This window comes from Artibeus jamaicensis, unplaced genomic scaffold, assembly GCF_021234435.1.
Source record: "Artibeus jamaicensis isolate MK-2021 breed Jamaican fruit bat unplaced genomic scaffold, CSHL_Jam_final contig_797, whole genome shotgun sequence".
In the NCBI taxonomy this organism is placed as follows: Eukaryota; Metazoa; Chordata; class Mammalia; order Chiroptera; family Phyllostomidae; genus Artibeus; species Artibeus jamaicensis.
The window spans coordinates 1,442,520-1,452,278 of record NW_026521977.1 but is presented as its reverse complement, the minus strand read 5'-3'; the positions used below and the strand labels follow the sequence as shown (position 1 = coordinate 1,452,278).

Below are 9,759 nucleotides of genomic sequence, written 5' to 3'. Positions count from 1 at the left end.
GGTGGTCTTTAAACTGGGGTTTTGAGAGGTATGCAGACACGGATAGTTTGAGGAGACCAGTTTAAGGGGGTCCTTGACTTCCATATGTACTTTTGCCTAAAACTGATCTAAGGATGCACTGCCAGGGTACACCATTCTGCCTGTTGTCCTTTCCCACCATCACAATCCCTTCTCTTTACAAAAGAAAAGTCTATCTCTTGCCCTGGCTGGTGTGGCTCAGCTGGTTGGAGTGTCACCCCATGGCCAAAAGTTTGCAGGTTCTATTCCTGGTCAGGAATAGAGACTTGGCCTGAGAGGCCTGGTCAGGACACATGCCTGGGCTGCAGGTACATCTGGGTGCGTAAGATCCCCAGCCAGGTGCATATGACCCTGAGCCCGGGCACATACTAGAGGCAACTGATCAATGTTTCTCTCACATTGATGATTCTCTGTCTGTAAAAGCAATGAAAAAATGTCTAGGGGTGAGAAAGAAAAAGAGAGAGAGAGGAAGGGAGGAAGGAAGGAAGGGAGGAAGGAAGGAAGGAAGGAAGGAAGGAAGGAAGGAAGGAAGGAAGGAAGGAAGGAAGAAAAGAAAAGAAAAGAAAAGAAAAGAAAAGAAAAGAAAAGAAAAGAAAAGAAAAGAAAAGAAAAGAAAAGAGAAGAAAAGAAAGAGAAGGAAAGAAAGAGAAGGAAAGAAAGAGAAGGAAAGAAGGACGAAGGGGTCTCTCACACATTCTGAATCTTACATAGTAAATTGACCCAGGATATAAAAAATTCATCTCTTTCAACAAAACACCTATAGCAGACTTCATGTCTTTCCCTATCTTACACATATTTCTGTCAATTTTGAAGCCTCGAATTGGAAACAGGGTAATATGGCACTTGTTGAGACGTTCCAATTTATATACAGTATATGGAAGAATGGGAACAAGGAATGATGGCAAACTTTATTGCTTCTTCCATCTCCTGAATGCTCTGAGAGAATATGTTGCTTCAAGGACAGAATCCTGTAAGAGCAAAGCAGAGAGAAGTTCAGAAGGAAATACAGAGTGGTAGCACCTTACATCAGCCAGGTGCAAACTCCGGGCAAGTATTTCTGCTTTACCTAGCCATCTAATTTAGAACTATAATTCAGACCAAATATGTTTGTCACAGGCAAACACGATACATTCACTGAAACTGAAAAACAAAGCCTGACTGCTGATTAATTTGATAATACACTGTTTTTGCCAATTTTTCATAATGGCGGTGATTTCTCTTAGATTGAATAAGTCAACTCTGCAGCTCTGATGTTTTGGCAAATTATACCTAAGGCCTATAATAAGATAAAAGCACTTCATTAAAAAATTATATTAGCAAAGCATGCTAAAATTAATATTTTTATGTTCCCAAATATTTCTGAGTATATTGGGTTAAATAAGGTGTCTCTACATGAAAAAATACAAGATACAAGTACCATTAATTTCTTAAGTCTTGGTACAGACTTTCTCAGTAAGCTTCCCAGAAATTGAAAAGTTAATGAGCCTAATGGGACAACAAATCCTTTTGAAAATCAGATGCTTTCCAGTTCTTTGTTTTCAACACAACTGAAACTTGAGTTGTCAGCTGATAGATTATTAAAACTAATTTTTGATAATAGAGTGCTATGTGATTTTTGGCATATCACTCAGAAGGGGCTCAAGTAATTGAGGAAGTCTGCAAAAACAAAACCGTCTTCATTCCCATTTACTTATTTATGTGAACAAAGTAATATTTAACCACCAATACCTGGAGTAATAAAAACAAAGGCTATTAACTGATGGTTGTTGGTGCCAACTCAACACCAGCAGGAATCCCCAATTTGGTGTGCTGTGAAGAAGGAAACTTTATTCAGTGCAAAACAGCTCAGTTGTGATACAGCCTGGCCATGGAATAGCTCTATAGTGTTATAGCTCAATTAAAAAGCAGCACAGCTGTGAAGAGGCCCTGGGTCCCTCTTCAGCTAAGCAGCTCCACTCTGCTTTGCTCTGCTCCAGGAGATGTTTCAGCTGCAACCTGGGAAACAAAACCCAGTCTTCAGTACAAAGGGAAAGTACACTCTCCAAGCCAGAGGGTAGCCAGCTTATACAGACAGAAGTCCCCACCTCTGACCCCTGACTGGTCCATTCTCATACAAATGAGAACTCCAAATACTCACAGTTTGATTGGTCAGAAGGGAATTTCTCTGATTGGTTGGTGAAGATGCTGATGGGGGGGGGATGTAGCTGCACAGCTCCAATTGGATGGGGAATGTCTCAATCCTATTGGTTGAAATAGGATTACAGGCACTCCTATATAAGGACTAGCTTAGATGGAAGGAAGACAGTGCAGGCCAGCAGTTCAGTGCAAAGGCAGGTGGTTCATTACAGGCTTCTCCCTCAAGTGCAGTTTGTGTGAGAGGCCTCTGTGTAGCAATGGCTGCTGAGCTATTTCTTTAAATTTGAGCCCAGTTAGGCCACAAGAAGCCCTTCTCAGTAGGCATCTTCTTTCTCAAGGTCTACAAGGCCCATCCACCTCATTAAGAGGGAAATTTTCTCTGAAATTTTGTTTTCATATTGTAATTATTGATCATAATTTATAACATATTTATATTGTTTTGACCATTGTGCACTACTAATTATACTAATTCAATCCAGAAGAAATTTAACACCTATAATCTATTGATCAAAGAAAATATTATTTATTTCAATTCACATATATTTTGTTATTGCAGAAAAGAATAATAAGATAATCAATAAAAAACATTCAAGAATAAAAATATGTTGCATCAGGGTAAAACTCTTTGTGAGAAAGTACAGGTATTTCACCAGTTTAAGGAGAAAATGACACAAGACAAAATTCCAACGTCAAGGAAACCTTGTTTGTCTCTTCTTTTTTCAAAGAATAGTGGTGGGCATCAAGCTGCCATCATGTTTAGATTCCATTAGATACTTTTAAAAAAGTGTTAAAGAGTTTTAAATGTCAATATATATAACAAGCCAGAAATTATATCTTTTCACTTTATTTAAAATTATAATACAAATTTTAAAACTTATTTGGGGAATACCGAAGCTAAAAAGTGTGAAGACTGCTGGCTGAAGAAAATAGCAGGAAATACCTGGCCTCCTAAGGGCATCGGTAATCTTTGCTAAATTTAATTAGTATCAAATGTAAAACTACAGTCAGGCAGATTGACAAGAGATTGTTGCCATAGTTCATTCACTTTTGCTTTTTATTTTTCTATTTTTCCTTTTTTCATTCACTTATTTAAAAATTTGTTTTAAATGTATTTATTTGTAGATAATAGGGAAGGAAGGGAGAAAAGGAGGGAGAGGAACATCAATGTGTGGTTGCCTCTTGTGTGCCCCTTTCTAGGGACCTGGCCTGCAACCCAGGCATGTGCCCTGACTGGGAACGGAACTGATGACCCTTTAGTTCACAGGCCAGCACTCAATTCACTGAGCCACATCAGCCAGGGCTCATTCACTTTTAATATTTATTGATGGACTGGCCACTCTGTGCTGGAAAGTGTATGTACTACATATGATCCAGGGATCAAATAGTGACCACAGCCTTGCCCTTGCGGAGTTTACAGGCCTGGAGAAAGGCAATGAGACCAAAACTGAGGAAGAATCACCAATGGTGGAAGTGAGGGGACAGATGTCAGCAATAGTGATATTTGCTGGCTTATTTGCATGTCTGTGTTTTTAATCCCTATAGTCCTTTTTAAAAAATAAGACTAACTTTCCCTGACCGGTGTGGCTCAGTTGGTTGGGCCTCCTTCCGCAGAGCAGGAGGTCGCCAGTTGAATTCCTAGGATTCCTTGTTGGGGCACATGCCTGGGTTGTGGCTTCTGTCCCTGGTCTGGGGTGTGGGCAAGAGGCAGCTGATAGATGTTTCTCTCTCACATCAATGTTGCTCTCCTTTTCTTTTTCCCTCCCTTCCTCTCTCTCTAAAAATAAATACATAACATCTTTTTTTTAAAGAGACTAACTTCCTGAAAGCCTAAGTCCAAGTATCAGTACTCGATCGCAGGACCTCTTTGAAACCAGGTGATTTTATTACCCTGACCCCATCCACCATCAATTCTTTTTAGCTTTTTTTTAAATTAAAGGTTTGTTATATTCTCATTTGAGAGAGTAAGGGGGAGAGAGCTAAACACTGATCCACACTGCAAAGGAGAATCAAGGCCTGATTGGAAATCAAACTGGTGACCTTTTGGTTATGGGACAACCCTCTAACCACCTGAGCCACACCGGCCACCACCAATTTTTTAAATAAAAAAATAACTCTCGCTCATTTTAAGAATTCAAATAACACCGAAGTGTAAGATATGAAAGGTTAGCCCCTTCATGCTATCTAATCTATTTTCCATAAAATAACCAGTTACAAAATGGGATGAGTTTTATAGACCCCAAGTGGGAGAGGACACAGAATGAGCAGTGCACACACGCGTACACTCAGGGCAGTGGAGGATGTCGCTGCCACACCCTGCATGCTCCCAGCTGCCTCTGGCCCTGGGGCCCAGTGACCTTGCGCACAGCCCCAGCAGGCAGAATGCCCTCCCCACGGGGCTCTGCTTACCCCGGTTCCCATCTATTTCAGTCCTTCTGGGGACCTGCACTTTAGAAAACCCAGCTGGTTAACCCAAATGAATCTCTCATTTCTAATTGGTAAGACTTTTCAGCAACCCCTCCTCCAGCTAGCATGTCCCGCCTCAAGGCTTGACTGACCTCAGACAGTTCACAAAGGAGGAAGGCAGGAAGGGATGTCACAGAGATTCAGCCTACACAGCAGCCCTACGCAGGAAGCTCTGGAGTTCTGATTCCACGGTTGTACCCTTCGAAGGAACTTCAGCCAATTCACTTCACTCTTCTTTCACTTTCCCACCTCTGAGATGTTTGGCAGCTGTTGGCCCTATGAGACAGACACAAATATCCTGCTCAAAGAATACACCGCATTTTCATCCAATTGAACACTTAACATTTTAATTCAGGAAAATGAGCACTGGACACAACACTGATCTTCCACATAGTAGGTGCACAGAAAGCATGAACGACTGACTTACTAAAGGAATGAATGAATGAATGAAATAATAACTACATGGTTTCTCTAGCTTCCACTTTTGTAAGATTGTCATTCTTTTAATATTCTTCCATTCCCTTCCTTTGTTCTGGTCCTTATATTTTTTTTTATCGGTACTCTTCCCCCAGCCCAGAAAGAGTCTCAGTATTATACCTACTCTTGGCATCTTCTATTACTCCCACATCACAGGCTGCCTGGGAGACCATCAGACTCATCTCTTTATGCTCTACAGTCAACCATTCATTAATACATTCAATGAACATGTACTGAGCATTTGTCATGTTCCAGAAAATGTTCTGGGCATTTGGGACACACCAGTAAACAAAAAGGACAAACCAAATATTCCTGCTCTAAAAGAACTCATTTGCAAATAAATTTATTATATGATGCTGCAAGATGAAAAGTACAAAAAAAAGAAGATAGAGAGGAAGGAAGGATAGAGTCTGGTTAAGATAGAGGTATAAATAAACCCAGCTCACCTCCTCACACAACCACTTCAAAATTACAACTGAAATACAGAACAACCATCACTCAGAACCATCAGAAACTGAGTTTAGTGAAAGTCCAACAACTATGAAATTAAAGAAACCACATCCATCTGGATGGGTATGAGGGTCAGAGATGTGAAACAGGTCAGTCCCATACCCATGTGTGATGAATAAAAATTTGGGAGGGATATCTTGAGAGTCAAGAGTCCCAGCCCCAACCAGGCCTCCACCCCAGGGTTCCAGTGCCAGGAAGATAAGTCCCCATAACTTCTGGCTGCAAAAACCAGCAGGGATTGAATTAATGGAAGAAACTTCTGGAGTCCCAAGCAGCTCCTCTTAAAGAATCCACACACAATCTCACCACTCAGACTCACTGCCTTTGAACTCCAGCACTGGGGTAGCAGCTTGAAAGGCATCAGTGGCACACAGGGAGGAGCTGAAGTGACTGGCATCAAGGTGAGAGCTGGGGGACAGCTTTCTCCCAGACAGAAAGGTAGGCAGAGGCCATTATTCCTTTTCTGAACCCTCTCCGCACAGTTCCATAGAACCAGTAGGTGGGTACCATATATGAGACTCCACCAACCTGGCTAACACTGTTTGCCCTGCCCTGAAGATCCCCTGGGGTCTGCCACATCCAATTTATGGGTGCATCCAAGCTGCTAACAGTGGCTTTTCCATGTGAATTGTTGGTCTTGGCTCATGCTTCACAACTTCCTAAATTCTCTCAAACAAGCACCAGGCAGCCTCAGTGAGCCCCCAGTCTCTGTACCTCTTGCTAAGTGGCTCCAGGCCTGGCACTAGCAACAGTTAGCCTAGGTTCACAGCTTGGCTTCACCTGGAAATCAACAAGCCCAACACAAGTAGCAGCCACCTCTACACTGCTTTGTAACTCATGCAGGGTGGTACTGAGCAGAACATAGGTTGGGGCTGACCTTCATCTGCACCACCTGGGAAACACCAGAGCCTGTGCACCCAGTGAACAGCTATAGACCATATCAGAACACCACCACCCTGCCCCTGCACAGCTAATCCTCCATGGAGGGCAGAGGTTGGTGGCTAGTGTTCACAGCCGGTCCTTGCAGCTAACTGGTCTGGGTTAATACCTCTCATTGACCTGCCAATGGCAATCAAGGCTCAACTATGAGAGGAGGGTGTACTCAGCCCACACAAGGGGCACATCTCAAGTATGCAGCTTGGGTGATAGGAAAGGTTGTGCCACTAGACCCTACAGAATACCTACTACATTAGACCATGCATGCTACCAAGACAGGGAGTCATAGCAGCTCTTCCTGATACATAGAAACAAACACAGGGAGGCTACCAAAATGAGGAGACAAAGAAATGTGACCCAAATACAAGAACGAATCAAAATTTCCAAAAAGAATGAAACAAAATGAAGCAGTCTATCAGAGGCAGAGTTCAAAACACTGGTTAAAAAGATGCTCACGGAACTTTATGAGGACCTCAACAGCATAAAAAAAATCTAGTCAGAAATGAAGGATACACTAATTTAAATAAAGAACAATTTACAGAGAAATAACAGTAGAGTAGATAGAGCAGAGAATCAAATCAATGATTTGGAACCTAAGGAAGCAAAAAAAAAAAAAAAAACAATCGGAACAACAAGAAGAGCCCTGGCTGGTGTAGCTCAGTGGACTGAGTGCTGGCTTATGAAGTGGAAGGTTGAAGGTTTGATTCCTGGTGAGGGTACATGCCTAGGTTGTAGGCTAGGTCCCAAACTAGGGGTGTGTAAGCGGCAACCAATCGATGTTTGTCTCACATATGTTTCTCTCCCTCTCTTTCTCCTTTCCTTCCACTCTCTCTAGAAATAAATAAAATCTTTAAATTAAAAAAATAACAACAAAGAAAGAAGAATCCAAAAATATAAGAATAGCATAAGGACCCTGTGGGACAACTTCAAGTGTTCCAACATTCACATGATAGGGGTGACAGAAGGAGAGGAGAAAGAGCAAGAAATTGGAAATATACATGAAAAAATAATGAAAGAAAACTTTCCTAATTTGGTGAAGGAAATAGACATGCAAGTCCAGGAAGCAAAGAGAATCCAAAACAAGATGAATGCAAAGAGGCCCATGAAAACATAAAGAGAGAATCTTTAAAGTAGCAAGAGGAAAGCAGTTAGTTACCTACAAAGGAGTTCCCATAAGATTGTCACCTGATTTCTCAAAAGAAACATTGCAGGCTAGAAGGGAGTGGCAAGATATATTCAAAGTCATGAAAAGCAGGGACCTACAGTCAAGATTGCTCTACCCAGCGAAACTGTGGTCTAGAATCAAAAGAAAGATAAAGAGCTTCCTAGACAAGAAAAAACTAAAGGAGTTCATCATCACCAAACCATTATTATATGAAATGTTAAAGAAATTTATTTAGGAAAAAGAAGTAAAAACTATTAATAAGAAATGTCAATAAGCCCTGGCTGGTGTAGCTCAGTGGATTGAGCACAGGCCTGTGAACCAGAGGATTGCGGTTCGATTCCCAGTCAGGGCACATGCCTGGGTTGCAGACCAGTTTCCTGCAGGCCAGTTCCCAGCAGGGGATGCACAAATGCCAACCATACATTGATGTTTCTCTCCCTCTCTCCTTTCCCTCTAAAGATAAATAAATAAATAAAATCTTTTTTTAAATGTCAATAAATACGTATCTATCAATGATTGAATCTAAAAACAAACTAAGCAAACAAGAAGAACAGAGACAGAATCATGGATATAGAGAGTGTTTTGATGGTTGCCAGATGGGATAGAGTGTGAGGAAATGGATGAAGAGGTGAGAAGATTAAGAAGTTCCAATAGTTAGTTACAGAATAGCCACAGGGATGTAAAGTACAGTATGAGAAATGGAGTAGCCGAGAAACATGTACATGTGACCAATGGACATGTGGGGATTAACTGAGAGAGTGGAGGATGTTGGGTGGAAAAAGAGAAAATTGAGACAATCATAATAGCATAATTAACAAAATATAATTTTAACAGATTATTTATTTATTTATTTTTAGAGAGAGGGGAAGGGAAGGAGAAAGAGAGGGAGAGAAATATCAATGTCTGGTTGCCTCTCACACATTCCTGGGCACCTGGCCAGCAACTCTGGTATGTGCTCTGACTGGGAATCAAACTGGCAACCCTTTGTTTCACGGGCCTACAGTCAGTCCACTGGGCTACACTGGCCAGGACAATAAAATATAATTTTAAAAAATAAAAGAAAAAGTCAGAGCACAGAAAGCAGGATCAGAGTGCAGGTTGAAAGGTGTCGTATGTTAAAAAGGGTGGCCAGAAGCAGTCTCACTGAGAAAGTGAGACCTGAGGATAAATCTTGGGAAGGTGATGGAATAAAACAAGGAGAAAAGCTGAGAGAAGGGTATTCTTAGCAGAGGGCAGTGGGGCAGGAGTGTGTCCAACACGTTGGAAGAACAGCAAGGAGAGCCGTGTTTGCTGGAGCAAAGTGAACCATGAAGAGAACAGAAAAGGGCAAAGGCGAAGGACCTAGGTCAGACCACCTAGGCCCTTGTGAGTTAGCACAAGGATTTTCTATTTTACTGTGAGTGAAACAGCAGACGGTGGGAGAGTTTGAGGCAGAGACACTTACACTGACCTGTTTTAAAAGCATCCCTCTTGCACCCCGGCTGGTGTGGCTCAGTTGGTTGGGCATTATGTCTCGAAGTGAAAGGTCACCAGTTCCATTCCCATTCAGGACACGTGCCTGAGTTATGGGTTTTGCCCCCTAGTTGGGGTGCATGCAAAAGGCAACTGATCAATGCTTCCCTCTCACATCGATGTTTCTCTTCCTCTATTCCCCTCTCATACATAAAAATTTTTTAAAAAAAGAATCCCTTTTGCTCCTGTGTTAAGAAATAGGCTGGTGGGGGCAGGGTTGTAGAAGGAGAGGAAGTTTAGGAGGCTATTGCAGTACCCCAGGCAAGAAGGACCTCATAGCGGCCCTGACCAGGATGATAATGGTGGAGGTGGTGAGAAACGTTTGGATTAGATTCTGGATTTATTTTGAAGTCAGAATTAACAGGATCAGGATTTCCTGACATATTGAATGGGGAAGTATGAGAAACAGTAAAGTGTGATTGCCAGTCTGAGCGATGGAAGGATGGCACTCTCATCAGCTGAGATGAGGAGGCTGTGGGTGCAGCAGGGGAGGATCAGATGTTTGGGTTTGGACACACTGATCTTGGTTGGCTTTTAAGCAT

At 42.0% G+C, this 9,759-nt stretch overlaps 1 long non-coding RNA gene across 1 annotated transcript; it reads right to left on the bottom strand.

The window, feature by feature from the left end:
- Window positions 1-699: 699 nt before the first annotated feature.
- Window positions 700-9,292, bottom strand: LOC119040771 (uncharacterized). Its single transcript, XR_005080920.2, has 3 exons — window positions 9,156-9,292; window positions 4,710-4,893; window positions 700-986 (listed from the first exon to the last, which is right to left on the bottom strand). It is a non-coding gene; the product is annotated as an uncharacterized LOC119040771 (long non-coding RNA).
- Between the last annotated feature and the right edge of the window lie 467 nt (window positions 9,293-9,759).